General features: G+C 33.7%; 1 long non-coding RNA gene across 1 annotated transcript; it reads right to left on the bottom strand.

The window, feature by feature from the left end:
- Positions 1–8276: 8276 nt before the first annotated feature.
- On the bottom strand, positions 8277–24469 carry LOC140695505 (uncharacterized). The gene is made up of 3 exons (XR_012071176.1): positions 24293–24469; positions 19480–19649; positions 8277–8370 (listed from the first exon to the last, which is right to left on the bottom strand). It is a non-coding gene; the product is annotated as an uncharacterized lncRNA (long non-coding RNA).
- Between the last annotated feature and the right edge of the window lie 675 nt (positions 24470–25144).

Raw genomic sequence — 25144 nt, 5'->3', positions numbered from 1 at the left:
CCTCTAAACGAAGACCTTGAGATTTCTTTCCATTTCTTTGCATCATCTTCAAATTTCTTTATAAGTGTCCTATAGATTTTATTATGTTGGATTTTCCTTAGGTTTTTCATGTTTTGATCTGATTTCATATGGATTTTTTAAAATAATGGAATATTTTATTGTTAGTGTAAAGAAATATGACAGTTTTTTATATTAATCATGAATCATGCTACTTTGCTAAATGTCTTTATTAGTTTTAGTTGTTCTGGTGTGGAGAATCTTTAGGGATCTCTATATAGATTATCATGTCATCTAAAATAATAACAGTTTTACTGCATTCAATTCAACTTGAATAACTTTTTTTCTTGTCCTATTGCTGTTACTAGGACTTCCCATACTGTGTATAATAGAAATGGTGAGATTGGGCATCCTTGTCTTATTCCTTAATTTGGCTTTCAGTTATTCACTTTTGCATACTATATTGTCTGTGGGTTTGTAAGTAATGACCTTAGTTATGTTGAGATATGTTTCCTGAATCCTACTTTGGTAAGATGCTTCTGTTGTTGTTCCTATTGTTGTTGTTGTTGTTGTTGCTGTTGTTGCTGTTTTAATGAATAAAATGTTCAATTTTCTGAAATACATTTTATGTATTTTTTGAGATGACCACATCATTTTCTCTTTTCCTTTTGTTAGCGTGGTGTATCAAACTGATTGATTTGTGCATGTTGAACCTCTCTTGTGGCCCTGCCATGAGTCCAAGTTGATCATGGTGTATGATTGATTTTTGGCATTGCTGGGTTTAGTTTGCTAATAATATTTTGTAGAATTTTTGCATCAAAATCTGTCAAATTTATTGGCTTGAAGTTCCCTTTGCCTGTAGTTTGTTTGTTGGCTTTGCTATCAGGGTGATAAATTCTTCATTGGATTAATTTGGGAGTTTCCCACATCTTCACTATTTTTGAATAATTTGAAGAGTATAAGTTATGCTTTGTATTTTTGTTCTCCACACAATTTGTTTAAATCTGCACTTCTATTTAACGATTTTTTTAAATGCAGATACTTTCTTCTAGAAAATAGTTTGTTCAAATTATTTGTTTCTCCTTTTTTCTGTCTCTTTCTAGACATTTGTCTATTTCTTCAAAGTTGTCAAGATTATTTGAATGTAAGTGTTGACAAAATGATCCCTTTTTTGTATATCTGAGGTAACAATTGTTATTTCTCTTCTTTTATTCCTTACTTAATTTCTTTGGGGTATCTCTTTATTCTTCATGATGCACCTACCTAGAGGTTTTTTTTATTTTGCTTATCTTAAAAAAAACAAAAATAATCTTTGGTTTTACTGCTCTTTTGCATAGTTTTCTTTTTGTCTCTAATGTATATTTACACCTGTAATATTTAGGATCATTTTTTTTAATTTTTTAAAATTTTCATCGATTTACTGTCATTTTACAAAATTGTCTCCAATCCCAGTGTAGAGCACAGTTTCGCACTTGCAATGAACAAAAATACATTTTTTGTCCCATTTTTTCCACTGTGGGCTTCCATAAGAACTTATATATATTTCCCTGTGCTATACAGTACAATCCTGTTTATCTATTATAAAATTTAGACCTCCTAGTCTATCCCTTCCCACACTCCGCCCCCTTGGCTAACAAAAGCTTGTATTCTACGTCTGCATGTCTATTTCTGTTCTGTATTTGTGCTTTTTTTGTTTTGTTTTGTTTGTTTTTTTGATTCCACTGATGAGCCATATCATATGGTATATTACTTTCTCTTTCTGGCTTACTTCACTTAGACTGATTTTCTCCTGGACCATCCATGTTGCTGAAAATGGCGTAATGTTTTCGCTTTATATGGCTGACCAGTATTCCATTGTATAAATATACCACCTCTTCTTTATCTAGTCAACTGTTGATGGATATTTAGGCTGTTTCTATGTCTTGGCTATTGTAAATAGTGCTGGCTATAAATATTGGGGTACAGGTGTCATCCAGAACTAGGGTTCCTTCATGATTTATGGCCAGGAGTAGGTTTCCTGGGTCATATGGTAAGCCTATTCCTAGGTTTTTGAGGAATCTTCATCCTGTTTTCCACAGTGGCTGCACCAATCTGCATTGCCACCAGCAGTGAAGGAAGATTCCCTATTCTCCACAGAAACTCCAGCATTTGTCATTGTGATTTAAGAATGATGGCCATTCTGATTGGTGTGAGGTGATACCTCTTTGTAGTTTTGATTTGTATTTCTCTGATAATCAGTGATATTGAGCATTTTCTGATGTGTCTTTTGATCATTTGTATGTCTTCCTTGGAAAATTGCTTGTTTAGGTCTTCTGCCAATTTTTGCATTGGGTGATTTATGTTTTCTTATTCAGTTGGATGTGCTGCTTATATACTCTGGAGATCAAGCCTTTGTCGGTTTCATGTTCAGATATTTTCCCATTCCTTAATTTGTATTTTTGTTTTACTTCCAGTTTCTTTGCTGTGCAGAAGCTTGTAAGTTTCATTAGGTCTCATTTGTTTATCCTTGCTTTTATTTTTTCTAGAAGAAAATTTATGAGACGTATGTCAGATACTGTTTTGCCTATATTTTCCAATAGGAAGTTTATTGTATCTTGTCTTATGTATAAGTCTTTGATCCATTTTGAGTTTATTTTTGTGTATGGTGTTCTAGCTTCATTGGGAGTGTTCTACGTTCATTGATTTACATGCTGCTGTCCAGTTTTCCCAACATCAGTTGCTGAAGGGATTGTCTCTCTTCCATTGTATTTTCTTGCCTCCTTTGTCAAAGATTAATTGACCAAAAGTTTGTGGGATTATTTCTGGCTTCAATTCTGTTCCCTTGGACTCTATGTATCATTTCCTACCAATACAATGCTGTCATGTTGACTGTAGTTCTATAGTATTATCTGAATCATTAGCGTTAAGAAATGCCACTGATTTTTGAAACTTAATCTTGTAACCTGCTACATTGCTGAATTCTTCGATCAGCTGTAGTAGTTTTTGCCTGGATCTTGTACGGTTTTCTATATATAGTAACATATTTTCTGCATATAGTGAGACTTTTACCACTTACTTTCAAATTTGCAATCATTTTAACTCTTTCTCTTGTTTGATTACTGTGGCTAGGTCTTCCCAGACTATTTGAGTCAGAATGGTGATAGTGTGCATCCTTTTACTGTCCTAGATTTTAGTGTGAAGATTTTGAAATTCTCACCATTCAGTACAATGCTGGCTGTAGGTTTGTAATCTATAGCTTTTATGATGCAGAGATATGTTGCCTCTATGCCCAATTTGGTGAGATTTTTTATCATAAGTGTGTGTTGAATTTTATCAAATGCTTTTCCTGCATCTATTGAGATGATCATGCGGTTTTGGTCCTTTCTCTTGTTGACGTGCTGTATTACATTGATTAATTTGCATATGTTGGACCACCCTTGTGTCCATGGCATGATCCCCACTTGGTCATAATGTTTAATTTTTTCTGTGTTTTTGGGTTCTTTTCGCTACTATTTTGGTGAGGATATTGGCGTCTGTATTCATCAGTGATATTGGCTAATAATTGTCTTGTTTGGTATTGTGTTTGCCTGGTTGTGGTATCAGGGTGATTGTGGCTTCATAGAATGACTTTGGGAGTATTCCTTCTTTTTCAATTTTCTGGAAGAGTTTGAGAAGGACAGGTATGAGTTCTTCTATGCATGTTTGGTAGAATTCCGTAGTGAAGCCGTCCGGTCCTGGACTGTAATTTGTAGGGAGGTTTTATATTGCTATTTTGATTTCATTTCTAGTGCTCTGCTTGTTCAAGGGGTCAGTTTCTTCTTGATTCAGTCTTGGTGCACAGTATGTTTCCAGAAACTTGTCCATCTCCTCTAGGTTATAAAGTTTGGTTCAATATACTTTTCATAATATTCTCATATGATATTCTGTATTTCTATTTTATTAGTTGTAAATTCTACATTCTCCTTTCATATTTTGGCAATTTATGCTGTCTCTCTTTTCTTGTTTTTGAGTTTGGCCTGAGGTTTGTCCTTTTTACTTACTTTTTAGACAAACCAGCCTTTGGATTGGTTGAATTTTTCCTATGGTCATTTTAAACTCTACTTTATTTATTTCCTCCCCAATATTTATGATTTCCTTCCTTCTGTTGCCTTTGGGTATTTTTTTCTTCTTTTTCTAGTTCATTCTCCTGATAGGTTAAATTGTTTATTTGTGGTTGTTCTTCATTTCTGAGGCCTTTATTGCTATAAACTCCCCTCTCAACACTACTTTTGCTGTGTCCCATAATTTTGTGTGGTTTTGCTTTCATTTTCTTTTGTCCCATGGTAAATTTTCATTTCAGCTTTGATTTCTTTTTTGACCCATAATTTTTTAATAACATATTGTTTAATCCCCATGTTTTCCTTTTGTTCTCCTTTGTTTCTCTGTTGTTGATTTCTAGCTTCATGGCATTCTGGTCAGTAAAGATGCTTGAGGTAATTTCTATCTTCTTAAAGTTGCTGAGGTTTCTTTTATGCCCAAGTATATGATGAATCATGGAAAAGTTCCACGTGCACTTGAAAAGAATGTTTGTACTATTTTGTGGGGGGTACAATGCTCTGAAAATATCCACCAAGTGTAATATTTCTGTTGTATCATTTAACTTCTCTGTTGCTTAAGTTATTTTTGATCTCGATGATCTGTCCAGTGATGTTAATGCAGTGTTGAAATCTCCAACAATAATTAGAATCCCATCACTATCCCCCTTTATATCTGTCATTAATTATTTCATGTACTTAGGTAGTCTTCTATTTGTTGCCTATGTATTAACGAGTGTGCTAGCCTCATCTTGTATCACTCCATCAATTATTATAAAATGTCCTTCTTTATCTTTCTTTATGACCTTTGTTTTAGAGTCTTTTGTCTGAATTCAGTACTGCAACACCTGCTTTTAGGCTTTTCCATTTGTATGGAATACCCTTATCCATCCTTTCACTCTCAATCCATATGTTCCCTTCTCGCTGAAGTGGGTCCCTTGTATGCAGCATATTGAAGGTTCTTGCTTTATTATCCAGCCTGCAACTCAATGACATTGACTGGAGCATTTAGTCCATTAACATTTATAATAATCGATGATATGTTTGTGTTTATTGCCATTTTGACCTTATCTTTCCAGTTGATTTGTTGTTTCCTCTTTGTTCGTTTAATCTTCCTTTTCTGGTTTGGTCATTTTCCTTTGTATTACCATGAATTTTATTTAGTTTTAGTGACTCCCTGAATATGTTTTTGTCTTGTTTTTGCCCTTTTATACAGTCTATTAGACCATTACTATAACTGATTTTATTAAACTGATAGTAACATGATCTCAAAACCATCCTACCAAGAACAAAATATTTTAAAATGAAAGACCCCCAGAAAAATTCTCTATTTTCCTGCCTTCCTCTCCCACTCTCAATGATTTCTATGTCTTGTTTTAAAATTTTGTGTTTATTTTATTAGTAGCTTATGAGTTATCTCTTTTCCAGCTGTGAGTTTCACATTTCTGTAGCATCCTGCTGCTTTTCTTTTTAGAGTAGAACTTTCAATATATCTTTTAGCATGGGTCTAGTGTTGCTAAACTCTTGTAGCTTTTTTTGTCTGTGAAATCTTTTATGTCTTCTTCTATCATAGAGTATAGCCTTGATGGTTAAAGTATCCTAATGTATATAATTGTTTTCATTCAGGACTTTGAATTTATCTTGCCACTCCCTTCTGTTCTGTAGTGTTTGTTTTGTGAAATCAGCTGTGAGCCTTATGGGGATTTCCTTGTAACTCTCTGTTTGAGATTCACTTGCTGCCTTTAGAATCATTTATTTATCCTTGAATCTGGCCATCTTTATCATATGTCTTGCTGTGGGTTTGAGTTCTTCCTGTCTGGGACACTCTGAGCTTCCTGTACGTGGATATCTGATTCCTTCTTTAAGTTTGGGAAGTTCTCATTCATGATTTTTTCAAACACCTTTGCAATCTACTTTCATCTTCCCTCCTCTTCTGGGACTTCTACCACGCCAAGTTTGGCATGCTTTCTATTATCCCATAGGTCTCTTGTGCTTTTTTAATTTGATTCTTGTTGTTTCAAATGTAGCTGTTCTGATTGGGTGCTTTCTATTTTCCTGTCTTCTAGATCACTAATTCATTCCTCTGCATTATCTAGTCAGCTTTGCAACACCTTTAGATCATTCCTCATCTCAGTCAACGGGTTTTCCTATTCTACTCGGCTCTTCTTTATAGCTTCCATTTCATTTTTAACATATTTTACATCTCTAAACACTATCTTTTATTTCCTCCAGTAATTTGATCACTCCTCTTTTGAAATCTTGATCTAGTATGATATTGATGTCTATTTCACTGATCACACTTTCAGGGGATTTCTCTTGTTCTTTTAATTGGGAATGGTTTGTCTGCTTCTATATCTTGCTCCTACCTCTCTGACACTGTGGTTTATGGAGTATATGTTAACTACTGTGGTCCTAAAGGAGTTTATCTACCTAATGCCTATGTAGTAATACAACTAAGAAAGAGAAAAGAGAGAGAGAGAGGCAAAGAATTTTAAAGAAGTGGTAATAAATGTTTGAAAACTTGTATAATACATAATAGAAGAACAAGCTGAAACAGAGTTTTGAAAAATGATAATAATAATAAAATTAATTTTATAAATTTAACTGGGATTTAAAAGGGGGGTATATACAAGTGCCCAAGAAATAATAATTAATAGGATAATAGAAAATGGAATAGGTAAAAACAGATTAAAACAAGGGGGTGGTCAGAGTGTCCTGGATACTGTGTACTGTTAATGTGAACTCTTTCTGTATTCATCCTGGTTTGGAAGCTCAGCTTGCTTTTTCCAGAAGCCCTCCATTGGAGCCCACATCTGTGCAGCTCCCAGGGTCTGTCAGCAAGCAGAACACTCCTACTCCCAACACTGGTTCCGGAGCAGCTCTCTTTACTCTGGGCTGTCTTGTCACTGCCCTGACTGATACCTCAGTCACATGTTTCAGACTGACCAGGCAGTAGTGGGCATCAAGCCCTCTCCCAGCCACATGGTCAGGGGCTGCATTACAGCCCAAAATTTGGCAGGCCATCAGCCCCCTCAGGGTGCCGGTCTCTCCACAGCTATGTGCCCTGTCACTGGTCTGGGTCAAAACCCAGCTCCTTGTTTGCATTGTCAGAGCAAGTTCTCTGAGGGAATAGGACAGTAATATCTTATATGTCTCAGACTAGACAAGTCCCCATTAGGCGCTTAAGGCTGCTAAGTCCTTAGGAGTGAATGGAGGTTTTGCTCTCGCTGCTGCCAGGGTGCAAAGCACCAGAGGCTATGGTGGCTGTGTCTGAACCCCAGGTCTCTTGTCCTAGATACTTTTGTGGATTTTCAGAGATTCGGAATGCACCTTTCCCCTCACAGGGCTAGTCTGCCTTGTTGTTTATTGGAGGGCCCAGGTTGTTTTCCCTTTGCAACCACAGCAATGGCACACAGCCCCCTCCATTCCCCTGGGCTGCCTCAGTGCAACCATCATCATCTTCCACCCAGGTCGGGCAGCATGGCCCTGCCCCCAGCTGCCAGGTTGCCTCTTGGACTTGGTGTCATAGGGATCCTCTGTGCCTGTTTAACTTAGTACTGTCAGTCAACTTATAACATATAGAGGTTCAATTCTTGGAGGCTCCTCCTCCATCCTGCCGACCTCTCAGTTGGAGAGGGGAAACTCAGTGAATGAGCACCAGTCCTTCTTTGCTGCTCCCTCACTATGGGACCTGTCCCAATCTGTTTTGCCTTTTCTTCTTTCTTTCTTCATTGTCTTCTTCCAGATTTTTTGCATCTTTTCCTTTTGGGACCTGTCCCAATCTGTTTTGCCTTTTCTTCTTAATTCATTTTTTTTACCAGATTTTTTGCATCTTTATCTTTGAAGAGGACAATGTTCTATCATAGTTCTGCAGGTTCTCTGGTTAGTTGAGTAGGTCTGTGGATGTGAGTCTTGATGAATTTGTGGGAAAGGGTGAGCTACGAGCATCATTCTTCTCAACCATCTTCGCATCCCCCACAAAAAGTCTCACTTTATGGTGGAAGTTAAACACAATCAGTAAATAGATGGAAAAGATGTTTCATGGAAATGACAAGAAAGTGCAGTTTGCAGTGCTCAACTCATACAAAATACGTTTTAAAATAAGGGCCCCAGTGAAAGTGAAATATGAGATTATATATAAAAAGAGATCAATATAAAAATACAGTATTACACTCATTAAATTATATATGGACCCAACACCGTAGATCCTAAGAATAAAAAGAAATATTAGACATGAAGGAATTAATTTATTATAAAACAATAATAGTAGATGTGTTGAACAACTCACTATTCTGATGGCCATATCATCACAAAAGAATATCTGTAAGGAAACAGAGGTATTAATGGCGTATTAGATCATTTGAACCTAACTCAGGTATTGGACATTGCATCAGAAAAGGAGAACACATAAACTTCTCAAGTGTGCTCAGGATGTTATCTAAGGAATTAACCAAATATTATGTCATAAATTGAGCCTCAGGAACTTTAAGCAAATACAGATTACAGCAAATATTTCTCCATACATAAAATTATGGAAATATGCATCAACTCTAGAAAGAAGAACAAGATAAGCACAAATATGAGATTAAACCTCATCCTTTAAAAAATAAAATAAAACAAGGTCAATGATGAAAACAAAGAGGTAATAAAATCATACATGGAGACAAATTACAATGAAAACACAGATTTATCAAATTTATGGGATGCAGCAAAGCAAATCTAAGAAGGAAGTTTAGAAAAATTGAGGGCTTCTACAAGGAAAAAGAAAAACCTCACACAAAGGAAAATGTTAACCAGCCAAAATAAATAGATATAAGAATAAACAAAACACAAAGACAGTAGAGTGAGTAAAGTTTAATGATTAGGTTGAAAATAAATAAAATAAAAATTAAAAATTAAATAAAAATTCATAAAATCAACAGTTTTTTTCTTAAAAATATTAACAAATTGATAAGCATTTAGCCAGGATTATAAAGAAATACAGAGTCAACCCAAACAAAATAAGAAATGAAATGTTAGAAATAATTTCTGATAGTACAGAAATGCAAACAAAGATTATGAAATCACTCTGAGCAGTTACGTGACAACTAACTGGATGACCTTAAAGAAATGGACAAATTTCTTTAAAAGTACAGCCTGTCAACACTGAATAAAACGAAAACTGAAAACTTGAAAAGAGCAATCAGCATAATTTAAATAAAATCTATAGTTTTACAAACATCCTTTGAACAAAATGCCTGGATGTCTTCACTAAAACCTCTTTCCTCTAAACTATTTCAAAAAATGTATTAGGAAGGAAAATTCCCAAATTTATTCTATGAGGCCACTAATAACATGATAACAAAACCAGTCAAAGACACTACCAAAAAAAAGAAATGAAAATGTAAAGCCAATATCCTTGATGAATATACATTAAAAAATTCTCAACAAAACATCAACAAATTAATCCAGCAATACATAGAATTTATTATACACGATGATTAGTTGGACTCCGTCCAGAGTCACAGGGATGTTTCAACATACACAAGTACAACAGCATGACACATATTTTATAAAGGAAGTACAAAATTCACAGGACCATGTCAATACACACAGAAAAAGCATTAAACAAAATTCAACATACATTCATAATCAGAACTCTCATGAAAGAGAGTATAATGGGAACATCTCTCAACATACTATAGGTCACTTATAACAATTTATAATACTTAGGGGAAAAGCTGAAAGCCTTCTGGGTAAATTCGGGAATAAGACAAGGATTCCTACTCTCAGCACTTCTGTTCCATAGTAAAAGAAGAAAGGAAAAGGAAAGAAAAAGAAGAAAAAGAAATGCAAAATGGAAAGAAAGAGCAAAGTTGGCACCAGTACTGATGACAGAACAATTTACATTGAGTCCTAAGTTCTCCACACAGACTAATATCAACAATAAGTTATTTCAACAAGGGAGCAGGGTACAATATTAATGTAAAGTTGTCTCTGCATTTCTACACGTTAATCATGAGATACCCTAAAATGGACGTTGAAAGCAATACTATTTAAAATCCCAGTCTCCCGAATATCTTGGAATAAATGTAAACACATATATGAAAGATCTAAACACTGAAAATTAAAAAACATTGACAAAGAAATTAAAAATGTTTCAATAAAATGGAATGATGTCTTGTGCTCTTGGATTGAAAGAGTTAATATTGTTAACATGGCCGAACTGCACAAAGAAACCTACAGATTTAGTGCAATTCCTGTTATGAAGCTGTAGTATTTCCCACAGAACCAGAAAATAAATAACTCTAAGTTTTACATGAAACCATTAAAAATTGTCAAAGTGATCTTGAGTAAAGACAACAAATCTGGAGGAATAAACCTCCCAGATTCCTTACTATAGTACAAAGCTACAGTAATAAAAGCTGCATGGCATTGGCACAGAGGTATAATCAATAAAATCAGATAGAGAGCCTAGAAATAATTCCACACACCTATGAGCACTGAATAAATGATAAATGAGGAAAGAGTACACAATGGAGAAAAGACAGTCTTGTCAATGGATGGTGTTTGGAAACCTGGACATCTACATGTAAAACAGTGAAATGAGAGCATTCCCTGACATCATATATAAAAATAAACTCCAAGTGTATTAAGGACCTAAATGTAAGACTTGATACTATAAAACTTCTAGAAGGGGATATAGGTGATACACTATAGGATATATATCACAGGAATATTTTCTTGTTTCAGTCTCCTAAGGCAAAAGAAATAAAAGCAAAAATAAGCAAGTGAGACCTAAATAAACTTGAAAACTTCTGCACAGATAAGGAAAATTTGAATGAAATGAAAACACTGCCTGTGTAATTGGAGAACATATTTGCAAATAATGCAAGTGACCAGGGGATAATAGATGCAAGTTAATAGATGTAACATGGATTTAGGTTACACAACTTAATGTGAAAAACAAAAACCCAATCAAAAAAAGAGCAGAGTACCTGAGTTAATATTTTTCCAAAGCAAACCTACAGATAAGTAACATGCTAGTGATAAAAATGCTCAACATTACTAATTATTAGTTAATAGCAGTTCAAAACCACAATGAGGTATCACTTCACATTGGTCAAATGGCTATTATCAAAAAGTCGTAAAATAGAAACTGTTGGAGATGACTTTAAAGAAACAAATCACTTGTATACACTTGGTAGGAATGTAAATTTGTACAACTTTTTTTTAAAACAATATTCAGATTTTTTTAACACCTAAAACAGAACTACCATATGAAACACTAACACCTCTCCTTGGAAATATCTGGAGAAGAAACCCTAAATGAGTAAAACCAATGTTCACAACTGTACTGTTTATAATATGCAAGACAGGGAAGCAATCCAAGTGTCCACAGTAGACTATGGACTTAAGAAGATATGATGATTCTGGAAATATGCAATGGAATATTACTCAGCCATGAAAAGTATAACACATGGCTATTTCAGCATCATGATTGGACCTAGTAAATATTGTGCTTAGTGAAGTAACTTAGACAAAGACAAAAGTATATAATATGATATATATGTGGAATCTAAAGAATAACAAATATATGTGTACATCTATATATAGATATCTGTTGATAGATGACAGATAAGTAGATACATAGAAGGATAGATACATAGACACAAGATAGATAGACATATAGCTAGACAGTTAGATTGATAGATAGATAGATAGATAGATAGATAGATAGATAGATAGATAGAGACATCGTAGAGAGATAGAGAGATTAGATAGACAAGACTGAAAGATATGGGAAATAATTTATATTTACCAAAGGGGAAGGGAAAGACAATTTAATGGTAGGACACTGAGAGATAAAAAGTAGTATACAAAAAGGAGATAAGCATCAAGGATAATCTGTATAGATCAGGGAATTACAAGCAATAACTTAAAATAATTGTATGTTACAATTATTGTAATAATTTATAATGCAATCTAATCTAAAAAGTGGTTGGAGTCACTATACTGTACATCAGAAACTACACAATATAGTACATCTACTGTTCTTCAATTAAAAATAAAACATCTCATGTATAATTTAGTCCTTTTTCTGCTGATAGCATCTTCCTTTAATATTGTTTCAATTTTAGTCTTTACCTTTTATGAATACTGACTCAAATTATTTCTATTTCTGTTTTGAACATGTTACCAGATTGATGTACCTATATTTATTGCAAGTGAAATACTATTTTTCTCTCTTTAAATCATATAAAATAGAAGCATTTAAAAACATACCTAAGGAAACAGTTGAAACATTCTCATGGTCTTTGCTTAGTATTTTGTTCAATATTTTGCGTATATTTGCCATTTTATTTTTCTTAGAATAGCTCTTTCCTGAACCTCTTGTAAGGTGTCTAGGTTTTGTTTTTTACATCTCATTCAGGTTTCTTTGTCTGGTAAAGTCTTTATTTTCACTTTACAAATAAGTGATAACTGTGCAAGTTAGAGTATTTTTGGGTGGGAGATTTCTTATTTCAGTAGTTTGAAAATGTCTTTATAATTACCCTCGGCGTATGTTTTCTGCTCAGAAATCTGCTGATAGCCTGATGGGGGTTTCTATGTAGATTAACATAACTTTTCTTGGCTGCTTTTAAAATTTTACTCTGTCATTGACTTGCCAATTTGCATATGACGTATCTTGAAGAAGGTCCCATTGTCTTAAAGTTATTGGTGTTTTGTTGGCTCACGGACTTGTATATCAGTTCCTTACCCAGGTTAAGGAAGTTATCAACTATATCAACTTTAAATAAACCATCAACTGCCTTCTAACTTTCTTCTCCCTCCAGGATTTCACTCTAATATGCACTTCCTGAAGAAGTCTGATGGCTATTGTAGAATATCCTCACTTTTTAATATCTTGAATCTCTGCCCTCTCCTATCATTTCTTGTTTTGTATTGGTGAGTTTGCTAATCTCTCTTCCACAAGAGAGTCTTCATCCAATACTTTCTGTTGCATTCTTCATATCACTTATTAAGTTCATGTGGTCCTCCAATAATGTTTGGTTGTTTCATAGTTTCAGTCTCTTAGGTAATGTATACATTATCAACATTTATTTTATTCCTGAGCTCACTAAACTGCTTTCTGAGTTTTGTTTTTTGTATTGAGTTTTTGTATGGCATCTCTTTGGATTCTCTATTAGTTATACGGCAATATTCCATGACTTTAAATTTGTTTGCTGCAGTGTTGATGTTTGTGTGCGTGTGTGTGTGTGTGTGTGTATGCATTTGCCTGTGCATGTGTGTCTTTGTCTGTGTCAGTGTCTGTGTGTGTGTATCTGTGGGTGTGCGTGCCCTATAATGTTACTGTGATTGGTCATGGTCCTGGTAAATTATTGCTCTGATGACACTAAAAAACAGATTGGGATTTGGAGTCCTTGCTTTTGTTTTCTGGTAGTTTGCAATATTGCACAATTTTTGGTTTTGCTTAACTGAGCTACCTCTGAAAATATTTCAAAATGGCACATTCTAGTCGCTACTGTCTGGATAAAAGATTGTTTACATTGTCACTTCTTAGACTTCTCTGGTAGTTAATGCCACCGTTGTCACTTGGCCGGTGAACCCTTCCTTTTATCTGATATCCCTTAAGACACAGTGCACACATTGAGGAAAGGTGTAAAGACAGATGGGTAGTTGAACTCAGGCAACTGCCTTTGCGATGTCCAATGTTGTAAGGTACATTGTCTCCACCACTGTGAATGGGAAGTAGAGAGAGTGTCATGAATTTCTGAGTGTCAAAAGGTTGGAAATTCTGTCCCCATTTTGGCTCCCTCCAAGTTACCTGTGACCATGACTACTGGTGCAGTTGGAGGCTGATGCTGTGTGAACCAATGAGACCCTGATTCTACTGAGAACTCTGAAACTCTGGGCTCAGAAACCCTAGTAAGTGGACTATGGTCACAGGCACCAACTCTGCTCTTCCCTCAGTTCAGCCAACTTTATGTGTTTTAGCCCACCAAACTTCAGCTGTACACATGTGTTCTGGAGTATTGTTTTGTGTTGTAGTTATTTTTCTTGAGATGTGATCGTTTCACTGACTGTAGATTTAAGGGGAGAGACAGAAATAGTTGAAACTTATGACACTCTTCTCAAAGAATATACTTTTACATTTAAAATCTTAAATTCTAATAAGGACATTATAAGAAGAGCAAAGAAAGTGAACTAATCACCTCCCTTAATATCAGAGTACTACAAAATACTTTGTTTTTCCTGGGTTTTTTCTTCAATATTTTCCCACATGCATGCACATTTTAGTATAATATATGCCTATAATCTCTTTAAAATCAGTTAAATTATTAAAATGTTTCTCTGTGCTGTAGATATAGCCCTGTTGGTTCTCTAACTTATTATTAGTAGCTTGCATATTTCTGTATTCCCCATCCTTCTTCCCTGTCCCCAGTGGAAACCACTACTTGGTACACTACACATATATATGATTCTGTTTCTGTTTTTTTATGATAATTTCTCTTATACATTTAGTTTCCTCATGAAAGTGGTAACATAGAGTGTTTTTCTCTGTATGACTTATTTTGCTATATGCAACACTATCTGGGTCCAGTCACATTGTTCCAAATGGCAGAATTTTATTTTTTGATATGACAATGACTAAGTTTTTATTATGTTATCTATATCTCACATCTATCTCTGTCAATCATCTGTTGATGGGCAGTTGATTTGTGCTTCTATCCTTGGCTATTATAAATAAAGATGTTAAGAACATTGGGGGTAATATATCCTTTAAATTTAATGTTTTCATTTTTATCAGATTTATAACAAAAACTGGAATTGTGGCTACATATAATGTTCCTATTTCTAGTTTCCTTAGCACTGTCCACAGTTTTTTAATAGTGGATGCATCAATTTATATTTCCACCAACAGTGTACCTGGGTTCCCTTTTATTGACATTCATATTAATGTTTGTCATTTGAAGACTTTTTTTAATAGCCATTTTGGTTGCTGTGAGATTACAATTCATTCTGGTATTGATTTATGGTTTCTTAATTAATAGCAACATTATGTTTCTTTTTATGTACATGAAAATCAGCCACATGTCTGTTTTTGAAAAGTTTCCATGAAGATCCTTCAACTGTTTTTAAGTTGTGGTCTTTTTTTTTAAATAATGAGTTTAATATGCTATATATACATAATGGATATTAACACCTTGTTGGTTTCATAGTATGAAACTTCCTTCTATTCTGTGTATTGTCGTAAGTCCTGCTGAAGGTTTCCTTTGCTCTGCAAATGGTTTTGCATTTCACAATTATACAAGAAGTGGAATCACTGTATCCCATATTACATCTATTTTTTCCTCAGTATAATTAAAAAGTTATTGTTAGTTTTCCTTTTTTTGTTACTTAGTAGATAGATCAAAAATACATATTGCAAAGATTTATCACAAAGGCACTTCTGCTCCTGTTTTTTTCAGAGATTGTACAGTTTCAAGTTTTACATTTAGAAAATTAATCCATTTCTATTTTATTTTGTATTCTATGGAAAGAAGGGCTCTTCCATTTACCTTTTACATGTAATTTCCAGTTTTCCCAAAACTACTTGTTGAAGAGACTGCCTTTTTTCCATTGTATACTCTTGCCTCCTTCATTGTAGACTAATTGACCATATGTGTGTGTGTTTATTTTAGGGCTCTTTATTTTGTTCCATTGATCTTTGTGACTCTATTAGTGACATATTTTGATGTTTTGATTACTGTAGCTTTGTAGTATGTTCTAAAGTCAGGGAGGATAATACTCACAGCTTTGTTCATTTTTCAAGGATAATTTTTGAAAATTTGTGCCTTTCAGAATTTAGTGTAAATTTTATTATTTTTCTCCTTGTTTTGTGAAGAAACATATGGATTCTGTGAGAATAGCAATTTACTAAAAAGAAAAACATGAGAAAAATTGTAAAGTGTGGAGGATAAATCATACAACATTAAACAAGCAATGGATTGCTGCATAAATAAAAAAATACAAAAAGAAATATAACAACAAAAACAAAGACCTTGAGATATAGCAACAGCAGTATTAATAGGGATGCTTATAGGAAAACAATCCCACTTATACAAATAAGAAATATCTATCTCTTATAACATAATCTTACAAAGAAAAGATATAGCAAAATAATAAACAAACTTGTTAGTAGAAAGAAAGAAAGCTGATAGTTTGGAACATAAATACATAAAATAAAGATTAAAAGTAGAAATATCTAAAGAAGCTACATAATGGCCTTTGAAAGATAAATAAAACTGATAAACTTTAATGAGACTCATGAGCAAAAAAGAGAATGCAGGTTAAAAAGCTGCAAAATATATGAGAAGTTACAGCTTATGTCAACGGAAAAGAAAGCATCATAAGATGATACAACAAATTATATGCCAATTAAAATGGAATCCCTAGAAGAAATGGACAATTTCCTAGAAAGATCTAATCTCCAAAATGGAATGAGAAATAGAAAATATTAACTGATTATCACTAATGAAATTGAATAAGTAATTAAACAAAATCTCCCAAGAAACAAAATTCCAGGACTTGACAGTTTCACAGGTGACTTCTGCCAAACATATACAGAAGAGTTATCACCTATACTTCTCAGAGAATTCAAAAAATTTGCAAAGGAAAGAAGGTTTCCTACCCCACCTTTCTGTATCACACTATTACTAAAACAGGAACAAATATCTCATAAAATTACAGTTTAAATACTACTGATAAGCATACATGAAAAAACATCAATAAATATTAGCAAAGCAAACAAAACATTAAAAGAATTATATAGTATGATTAAGTCCCTTTTATCCCACTGATGCAAAAGTGATTCATCACCCAGAAATTATTCAATATGATAAACCAAACTAACAAATTGAAAAATAAAAATTATATGGTAACCTCAAAAGTCTCATAAAATGTTTTGACAAATTCAGTATCTATTTATGATTATATTTCTCCTCAAAATGGGTATGAGGAAACATACCTCAACACATTTAAGGTCGCATATGACAAGAACTCAGCTAACATGACACTCACTGATTAAAAGCTGAAAGCATCTACTGTAAGAGCAGGAAGAAGACAAGAATGTTCACACTTGCCACTGTTATTCAGTATAGTATTGGAAATTCTAGCCATAGCTATCCAAAATAAAAGTGAATAAAATATAGGTATTTCTGAAAAGGAGTATAAGAATCTTTTTGCAGATGAAATACTTAAACAGAAACCGTAAAAAAGACACCACAATGCCATGAGTGCTTTTCAATGCATTTGGTAAAATTTCAGAATGTAAAATTAACATACAGAAATCTTGCATTTCTACACACTAACAACAAGTTAACAGATACAGAAAGCGAGGGAACTGTCTCATTTACAGTTGCATTACAAAAAAAATCAAGAAATGTATACAAAAAAGGAGGTAAAAAACCTGTAGTCAAAAAACTATAATATATTTATAACAGAAATTGAAGATAATGAAAACAGATGAAAGGATATACAGTGTTCATTGATTAGGAGAAAAATATTGTTTAAATGACAATACTAGCCAAGAAAATACACAAATTAAATTCAGTGCTTTTCAAAATAAAAATGGCATTTTCAGACACTTTTAAAAAATAATTATTACATTTACATGTAAACACAAAAGAGTTGAAATCACAAAAAAAACAAAAGTAAAGATAACAAACAAACTAAAAACACAAACAACTTTGACAAAGAACAAACAGGATGTAACACTTTCCCTGATTTTTAACTGTAATACAAAGATACAGTAATGAATATGGTAGTGGCATAAAACAAACAGAATAATGGAACACAACAGAATGCCTAAAAATGAAATCAGACAGTTATGGTCATTTAGCCCATTACAAAAAAATGAATATACAGTGAGGGAAAGGTAATCAAAAGACACATGAAAATGGTCAACATGACTAATCATGAGAAAAAAGCAAGACCATAACTCAATGAGATATTATGTCACTCCTGTCAGAATGCCTATGATCAAAAATGAAACAAATATAAATATTATTGAGGATGTAAGAAAAAGCACCCTGCTGCACTGCTTGAGTGAATGTAAATTTGTGCTTCTTCTGTGGAAAAGAGTATGGAGTTTTATCTAAAAATTAAAAATGAACCAACATTTCCATAACTAAATACTTATCCCAAGAAAACATAAACACAAATTTGAAAAGATAAATTCACCCCTATATTCACTGTGGCATTATTTAAAATAGCCAGGCTATAGAAGCAAATTAATTGCTTTTCAATAGATGATGGATAAAGAAATGTGTGTTTATAGTATATATATCTACCCATCTATTAACTACAGATTTATCTATATTTATATATATATATGCACACTAAACATATATATATATATATATATGCACACACACACATAAAAATCCAATGGGTTATCACTCAGCTATAAAAAGAATAAGTTCTTCTCATTTGCAAAAAAATGGGTAGAACAAGAGGGTAATATGTTAGGTGAAAAATGTCAGACAGAGAATGACAAATTTAGAATAGTTTTACTCATATTTGGAATTTAAAGAAATGAACATAACAAAACAGAAAAGAAGTTATATATATAGAAAATAAAACGTTGCTCACATGAAGGAGGGAAATGTGGTGAAGAAAAACAAATAGTTGAGGAAAATTAAGAGAGAAAATTATCCAGTTGCAAATTAAAAGATCAGGGACAAGAAATTTACTATGTGGGGAATAGTCAATAACTATGAATTATCTTTAAATAGCAACTATCAAAACTATATTTATTGTTGTGATCAGTTTGACATGTATTAAAAATAGCAAACATTATGTTATGTAAGAGAAACTAACACAGAGTTATAGATTAAAGTGCACTTCAAAAACAAACAAACACACTTATAGAAAAAATAATTTGATTTGTACATAACAGAGGCAGTGGTTGGGAAAGGAGAATTTGATTAATGCACTCAAAAGCTACAAACCTCCAGCAGTAAAATAAACCTGTTCTAGGGATGCCCTGTAAAAACATGAAAATTACAATTATTACTGCTTTATGTTCTATATGAATGTTGTTAAGGAGATAGACCATAAGATTTCTCATCACAACCAAAAGACAAATTGTATTTCTTTAAAATTGTATCTAAATTAGATAATGAATTCTCCCTAAACTTGCTATGATATTTATTTCTTAATACTTATAAATCAAATCCCTATCCTGTGCACCTAAACTCACACAATCTTTTATGCCAATTATATGTCAATAAAAGCGTTAGTAAAAATGGAAATTTAATGATCATGGTTTTCCATGTCATTTTTCATGATTCGTTTTGCAGCAAGTAAACTTGAGTCAAGATATACTTATCATAGTTAAATATACTAATAAATAAATTATTCAAATAAATTATACATAAAGATACTAATAAAATTAGGGTCTTACCATGCTTTAAGTTTTCTTCATCTTAGCCCACTGCTTCTGTAGGCATCAAAATTTCACTCTGTGTATTCATCTGAGATTAGGGAATGGATACAAATTTAAAACTGGCTGCTCTTGTTGTGAGTGATAAAGTTCAATGTCTGTGACCAATGGTCTCAACTCCCCGACAGCATCTGTAGGAAATGAACATGCTAGGTTGCAAAAAATCTCAGTATGGTTAAATCTCATAACTCCTACAATTCTTAACTGTTTTGCAATGGGAATGCAATACTGACAAAGTCTTGATTTTCAATAACAATGTGGTGTTTTCTCATGGTTGCATTAGGGTATGTGAGGATAATCCCTCAGATACACAACAAATATTCTTGCTCAAGTGCTGGGCAAAGAAGTGCAAATTTCTGCATTATTAGGACTGAGGACTGCTCTCAAAATGATGACTATGCTCACTCTATTCCAGGTAATACAAAGAAAAAAGTTTATTGCAATTTCAAGGTGAACGGGAATAAGTCAGTGTTCCAGTCCCTATAAACTAGTCAACGGGTGTTCAAAGCCAAAGTAAGTTGTGTCAACAATGAGAATTAAAAGAAAAAAAACTTAGACATAAGTTTAAATTAAAAAGAAGACACAGTCCAGTGCTGGGCTCTGGGGACTGCAGAATGTATATGCCTCAGTCCAATTCAAGGATTCAGTGGCTTGGCCCTAGCATCAGCTCTGGATTCAATGAACAGGTAACAATTAGTATACAGGGAAAAATATAATCTACCTCTCCCTAATCTGAAGACAATCTGGTGACTCAATGAAACTCTTAATTCACAGACATTCTGACAGGTGCAGAGGAAAAATTCACTGATGACTCAAATAAGACAAACGTAGTTACTGCTTAACAATCCATCTTCACACACACACACACACAGTGGTAGAGAGATTTGTAGTATTTAGTGGGAAGAATTCAGTGGGCAGAGCTCAGAGTATAATTTTCAAAGCATCAGCCAACTTTTGTACTTTTGCCAATAGTCTAGCTTTACCCAGGTAGAAAACTACAGATGGACAAACAAATAATATTCTTCCTTAGAATTTCTAATTTTGAAAGTAAACTGTAGCTTTTGACTTATCAGTATAGAACCTTGTTAAGATGATCAAGGTAAGACCCACTGTGTGATAAGAGAGCTGGAAACAAGCTGCTGAACCAGCCCATCTGAACCCCAGACTGCTAATGTAAGCAACAACATAGCCACCATCAGATTTGAGCTGACAAACTTAAAAACTTGATGTTTCTGTTGTAGGAAACACTACTGCTGTCCAGACACAATTCTCCTGCTGCAAGTGGGCTCTTTTATTCTCTTGGTGAAGGTCATATTTATGGGATGTTGTTAGAGGTTATACTGGTCAATTTGCCCATTCTCCAGATTATCAAAGGCTTTCTTCACAAATGGAGACAAATTTTCAGGACTCAATGTTGCCATTACGGTCTTATCAGATGACACTAGCTGCATCATTGTGAGTAGAAGCCTTAGGGTCCCTGAAATTGCCTACTATTTTCCCAGCATTTCAGGGTATTTCACATTCTGAATATGCTTCACCTTTTATTTTAAATTAATGGGAAACCATCAAAGACTTCCATGAATATTTTATATTTCCTAATATCTGTATAAATTTGGTATTCTTGCAGTTGGACAAATTTTTAATTCCACCACCCTCACCTCCTACTAGTCCACATATTTTAGATTGCAATTTGGTTACTGAATACGAGAACCCCAACCAAGGGGATAGTACCACTTAGATACTTCCTTTGTGAAGGTTAGAAGGGGCACAAGTTATGTAGGGTGTATAAACCTACATTAAATGTTTGCAATGTCACTGTCTCTTCTGGAAAAAGCTCTCATTCTAAGATGTAAATTAATCATAAGTCAGTATACTTATTGGTATGGGGAAGAGAATCAGCTGTTTTGTGTTGGGTGGGTGATGAAGACACAGGAAAAACTCCAGCAAATGAGAACGGATTGCTTTATGCCTCTGGAGACATGAATTAAGAAGTAAATATTACTTTGTCTCCTGTACCTACCTCCACTTACTGTCTTGAGTGACTAGTCCTTGGGATATGAAAGATCTAGTTTGTGGTGAAGAGTAAAGACCATAATGAAATAGTTTGAAAACTATGAGAGTTTTGTTGTTTCAATAAAGTAGATTTTGCTTAAAGTCAACATGTGTTTTTATTCACTTAATACAAAAATGCATCCTGTGACATGTGCTGTGCATACTGTACTGGTATCCAAGTTAGACAAGGAAAGGGGGATAGACAGAAAACATCAGGAGGAGGTGGTTTCTGTGCTGAGACTGGGAAAGTCTAAGTAGATGAAAGGAGGACACCCAAAGTCCAAGGATGAGCTGGAGTATATGTGGTGAGGTTGAAGCTAACATAGTTGACAATCGTTTGCCTGGATATATTTCCACATACAGTGAAACATAAAGATATACCAAGGTAGTGAGATGCCAGATTTATAAAGAAATGACTAAACCAAGATGATTCATGGGCTTAGATTTGGAAAGGCTTTAAGTGCCACCCTGAGGATGTAAGCTTGTCTTTGGCTTGAACATAAAAGCAACATAAAGTATTGACTTGAAAATATAATGTAGACTCTTGAGGGCAGGAAATGAAAGCACCAATTTTAATGCTTTGAAAACAGCACAAAGAAGACCATAGATAAAATTACTTCTTAAATTCTACCACATGCTGGATGTGCCATCTGAGACTACATCATGTGACCTTCATGATTCCAGGAATGACATAATAGAGACCATGATCCCTGGGCCGGTTCCTGCATTTATCTCCTGTTCCAGCTTATCCTAACAACACTTTTCATACTTTTCAGGGTGAACAAGAAACTACTTAGTGCTTTTCCCCCTCTCCATGTTTTAGTCTTTTTCCAAATTCTTCCATTTTCTCTTCCTCCTTACAAGACAGTATTTAAATTTACTCCCATATTGTTCCATCAAATGATCATATCAAGTATCTCATTTTAACTGTAAATGTTAACTTTGTCTCCCATTTAACACTTAACCTAATTTAAAAAAATATAAGGTAAATACAGCTACACATCTATGTTTCTTGTTCAAATAAGAAAATTGCAGATATTTGTCAACATTTGCCAACATCAATTTTAATCTTTGTAATCCTGCATAAACTGGTAGTCCTCTGGTAGATCCCTTGTAATTATAATGACTTTCATAAAGTGAAGTTGGCTGATGAGTTGGCCTTGTAAGAGAGGTAGCTGATGTATCAGCTGTCACCCCCACTGGAAACCGTGCGTTGCTCCCTGGTTGAAGTTTAGAAGAACGACCTTCTTTGGCAGATATGTTGTGATATCCATTTGGAAAAACAGAAGTCTCCACCATCAGTCCAAAATAATTACTCTGCATGGGAGACAAGATGCTGTACTGAGATGTAGAATTTGTAGTTTTAATGAGTTCATAATATGGTCATTTGCTTCAGTGTATCTGCTTTGAGTGTGCCTGTGGGCAAGGTTCAACTGATTTAAAATAGCATGCTGATCCACTGCAATTTGTTCTGGTGGTCTAACTGACCTTGATGATTGAGCAGAAAAATCACCGCTGATCGGGGTATTTTTATCACCATTTATTTGTCTAGTAGGGGGCTTTCTAATTAGAGGCATATTTAATTTTGCAACAGGTAAAAATGCACTTTCTCCACTAGTGTCAGTCACAAAAGCAGAATTATGTTTATCCACATTACCCCCTGCTATAAAGTGCTTCTTGTTGAAATCTTCAGCCAATGAAGATAACAGAGAGGCATTTTTAATCCCAACTCTTCTTCTTATTCTGATTAAAAGCTGGGGAAAGACTCGTTTAAAATTTGAATTATGGTAGAACTGCTGCTACAAAAATAGAGAAAAATTTTAGTAATATTTTAAACCAAAATACAAGACTACAATAAGCCTAACGTATAAAACATCAGATTTCACGTTTACAATTGAAAGAAAATATCATCAAAATATGAACATTGCTGACTATTTTTTAAATTTCCTTATTTGTAAAATACACTTTTAAGTAGTATAGTCATCAAATTAAAGAAGTTACCATTTGCAGTAACGGTGAATGCCACTTTTCATAAGCAGCTTTAAATACCTTTATATATATTTCTGATAAGATTCATAATTGCAAGCAAAGTTTCTCTGAATCTTGAATACTTATGGCACTGTCTCCAATTTTAGAAAAAAATAAAGAATTTAAGACTTGGTAATTTTATTCAATTTTCAAAATCTAGCTTTAAATATATATTACCATTGATTGATGTACAACATAAACTTTCATATATGTTACCAAGTGGTTACTAAAATTTCTGAATACCTTGCTTAAAACAGAGACTTCTTTTTCTTCTGCCAGAAAGTCAGCTAGACAAGCAGATCTTTGAAATTCTGCCGCAATTTACTAAACCCATAAAGGTTAAGCTGTCTAACTAAACTTTTCATACTTCCAGTTTCAAATATTCTGAAAGAGGCCTTTCTTTCCAAAACTACCTTCTTAAAGATATCTTCATCAATCACGATGGAAGGTCCATTATCATCCCACCAGATGGATTTATATTGGTTACTCCTAGCCATTTTCCAGAGATTTCTTGGAAATGTCAGAGAACGAAAATAATTATCTTCATCTGGTTCAGAGACACAATGTGTGTAACATGGTCTTTTTATCAAAGATTCTTCAGACAAACTCTGGAAAGCATTTTCTTCAATCACAGACCTCAAGTCCAAGTCCTCAGAGAATGTTTGATCACACAATAGATATCTACCAGAGTTACCTGAAACAGTTGGTCCATCTTTATGAGACACATCTTGAAATTCTGAAGAAACATGTGTCATCTCAAATAACTTTTTCTACAGTTACTTTTCTAATCTGCATGATTTTGAGCACTGCAACTTCAAATGCTGCTTTGGCAGGAATGCACAGATAAACTGCTAGGCCATCACAATGGTTCTCAACCTGAGTAGCTGTGGCATCATAAAATGACTGGTCTCCTAGCAACCCAAGTGTAACATTCCGCCTGTGTTTACTTCTCATTCATCCAGTTAAAATGAAACATAAATGTTGCTTATTTTATAGTGTGATGTGGAAATATTTTCCCCACAAAATCTTTTTAAATAATTTAATTTTGGGGTCTATGAAATAAAACCAATCTCCATACTTTTGTACACAAATTTATACTTGATTTGTGAACATGGAATCAATAATGCAAAAAAAAAATAAAATAATTTTAAAGTTTTGGAATTTAAAGTGAAATTTGTGTAAAACCTCTACAGAAAAAGTATAACAATTTCATGATCATTTTATACTCTAGATTTCTTTTTCATGGGTTAATTGATCATAGGTGTGAGGGATTATATCTGGGTGCTCTATTCTCTTCTATTGATTTGTGTCTGTTTCTGAGCCAGTATCATGTTGTTTTATTTACTAAAGCTTTGTAGGAGTGTTTAACATCAGAGAACTTTACACCATTACATTTAATACTCTTTTTCAAGATTATTTTGGCAACTCATGATCTTTGTGGTTACATATAAATTTTGATATTATTTGTTCTATATAATGGAAAAATCTCATAGGTATTTTGACATGAATCACACTAAACATAGATTCCATTGGGTTGAAAGGTTGT

Source organism: Vicugna pacos, unplaced genomic scaffold, assembly GCF_048564905.1.
Source record: "Vicugna pacos unplaced genomic scaffold, VicPac4 scaffold_255, whole genome shotgun sequence".
Classification (NCBI taxonomy): Eukaryota; Metazoa; Chordata; class Mammalia; order Artiodactyla; family Camelidae; genus Vicugna; species Vicugna pacos.
This window is presented reverse-complemented; position numbering and strand designations above follow the sequence as displayed.